Source organism: Carya illinoinensis, chromosome 13, assembly GCF_018687715.1.
Source record: "Carya illinoinensis cultivar Pawnee chromosome 13, C.illinoinensisPawnee_v1, whole genome shotgun sequence".
Taxonomy (NCBI): Eukaryota; Viridiplantae; Streptophyta; class Magnoliopsida; order Fagales; family Juglandaceae; genus Carya; species Carya illinoinensis.
The window spans coordinates 26365900-26369213 of NC_056764.1; positions in this window are offsets into that span (position 1 = coordinate 26365900).

A 3314-nucleotide genomic window follows, 5' to 3' on the forward strand; every position below is an offset into this window, starting at 1 on the left:
AGTAACTTGACTTGGTTTCCTCCTCCTGCAGGTGTGTATAAAGTTAATTGGGATGCTGTAATTAAGGAAGAAGATGGTAAAGTTGGAATTGGCATTGTCATAAGGGACTTTGAGGGAGGGCTAGTTGCATCTCGAAGCTTGCAGAAATTCATGTTCACTGATTCATTCACAGCTGAGACTCAAGGAGCTTTACAAGCTGTATGCTTTGCAAAGGAGATAGGCTTGAGGAGGATCATTTTAGAAGGGGATGCACTAAATGTTGTGAAGGCTTTAAAAACTGATTCTTCTGAGTCTCACTTTTCAGGTGTTCTGTTATGGGATGCCAAGCATATTCTATATCAGTTTGATTATTGGGATGTTGTTCATGTCAAGAGACAAGTAAATGTGGCTGCCCATGTTTTAGCTAAGTATGGGTTAAGTAGTGATGAGGATGAAGTTAGATTGGAGGATAGTCATTTATGTATTCTCCCTTTTATTTGATTGATTATATTGAATAAAGGATTCTTTGATTCAAAAAAAAAAAAATATTATATTATAGTAAACTATAATATAATTAACATATATGCTTGATTAGATATTATAATCAAATATTACTATGTTACTAAACTATAGCATATTACTATGTTAGATATTAATGTTGTTATTTTATTTAAAGATATAGTGCAAAAAAAATACACTGACCAACATAGTCTACTCGTTCGAACTCTTACTAATAAGCATTTGAACATTTTGATAAAAGGATATTAACGTTCGAACGTACTATTACACGTTCAAACGTTAAATTCACAGGGAAAATTTTTTCTACAAAATATTTTCACATTCAAACGTTTAGTAAGTAACCATTCGAACGTAAATGCTCTATATTTATACGGCAGAACCTCACAATCTCACGCTTGTCTCACCGCTCCCAATGTCGCTCCCAGGTTCAATATCTTCCAACCAGCACCATTCTCCCTCAATCCAACCCCCAAATATTAATAGTTTTCATCCATCTCATATATTTTTTGATTAAGAGGTTATTTTTACTGCTTTTTGAAGAGTATTTTCAAGGTTTTGGGCATAACGTACAGTCTCTTGCAATTTCATCTCTTAAAACCATATATTTATTCTATCTTCGACTCATTTTAGTTTGAATATTAGTGTTTTCTTTTGTTGTACTGAGTTCGTGACATTGTGTGTTTTTGTTTGATGTAATGAGTTAGTCATTGTTAGGGTTTTCGGAGATTGAATATGACTGGAATCTAGAATAGACGCGTTCGAATGGTACATGATTACTGTTCGAACGTTAATAGTATGTTCGAACACTTATGTTCACCGTTTGAACGTTATGTTGGTTAGTGTTAAAATTTTAATTAGAAATTAGAATAGTACTGAATCTTTAAATCTTTCAGTTTCAATATTAATTAAACTATAAATAATTAAGATTTAATAATACTTAAATACCTAATTTTTAAATTAATAAAATGAATTTAGTTTAGTATACTTAAAATTTAAATTAATCAAATGAATTTTAATTAAAATACAAATAATTAAGATTTAATAATACTTAAATACTTAAAATTTTCATTAATCAAATGAATTTTAATTAAAATACAAATAGTTAAGATTTAATAATACTTAAATACTTAATATTTAAATTAATGAATTGAAGGTTAATTAAAATACAAATAGTTAAGATTTAATAATACTTAATATTTAAATTAATAATATTAATTTTATTTAAAATACAAATAGTTAAGATTTAATAATACTTAAATTCTAAATATTTTAATTAATGAATTGAAGGTTAATTAAAATACAAATAGTTAAGATTTAATAATACTTAATATTTAAATTAATAATATTAATTTTATTTAAAATACAAATAGTTAAGATTTAATAATACTTAAATACTAAATATTTTAATTAATCAATTGAATTTTAATTAGCATATCTTATATTGTTTGTTTGATACATGTTAGCATATCTTGTATTGCTTGTTCATCAAAATAAACCTTAGACCCGTTCGAGAGTTATCAATCTGAATGAATTAAAAGATCGATTACTCTTGAATTGTCCAGAGTGGACAGTTTGAAATTGTAAAATTATTCTCGCAAACTATCAAACTATATATGTTATACGTCCAGCATTAAGATTTTGGTAGATTCATCCCTTGTTCTCCGGATATGCATATTTGGTGATGGTGTATGGACGTGTTAATCATCGATACACACAACCAGATGAGCATATTTGAAGAACTATGGGAGATACTGCCGAAATTTTGTTGGACGTGACAGATTATAAAAGATAGGTTTGCAACTATGATCTTACATTTCCGAATGGGACAGGACCAATTACCCAGTATAAGGTGGCATACTCCTTGATTGATACATGATACATGTTTGTTTGTTGATGCACAAGTGATTGTTTGTAATAAAGATAGTTGGCATGGATAAGAGTTGGATGCGAGTTAGCGATCGATTGGGTCAGAATTAAGACGTATATGCTAAAAGTGTTAAGAAATTTTTAAAGTTTGCATTGAGTACATGTGATAGTGATGGGCATATTAGATGGCCATGTAAAGAATGAAAGAATTTGCATTCTCATAAGATAGACTTGGTGAGAGAGCATCTATTTGTGAAAGGTATTGACAAGGGTTATACTGATTGGGTCTTACACGGCGAACCATATCCAACTTCATTCTAGGTTCCACATGAAGAAGAAGAGATCGATGAAGATGTACAACCAGATGCTGTTGGAGATAAATATGATGAGGATATAGAGTAGATGTTAGGTGACATCGGTGCGAAAATGTTTACGAATGAAGGTCACACGAACGCATCAAGTTCAAATGATGGGGGTCATAACACTTTTGCACAATTGTGGAATGATTTACAACGTGAGCTATATCCATGATGCAGAAGACATAGTAGGTTGACTGTTTCACATAAAATCAATGTGCCGATTATCAATTAAGGTTGTTAATATGTTACTCGAGTTGTTTAAGGAAGCACTGCCATCAGATAATACTTTACCTCGTAACTTCTATGAAACAAAAAAATTGAAACGAGGACTTGGATTTGATTATAACGTAATACATGCATGTAAGAATAATTGCATATTATTTTGGCAAGAGAATGAGCAGTTGAACGAGTGTCCTATATACCACGAATCAAGATGGACATCTGACAAACAACATGTGCCGCAAAAGGTAGTATGACACTTTCCATTGACACCTAGATTACAACGATTATATATGTCACGTGCAACGAATGTAGACATGATATGGCACTCATCAGCCAGAGTTAAGAATGATGATATTTTATCACATCCTG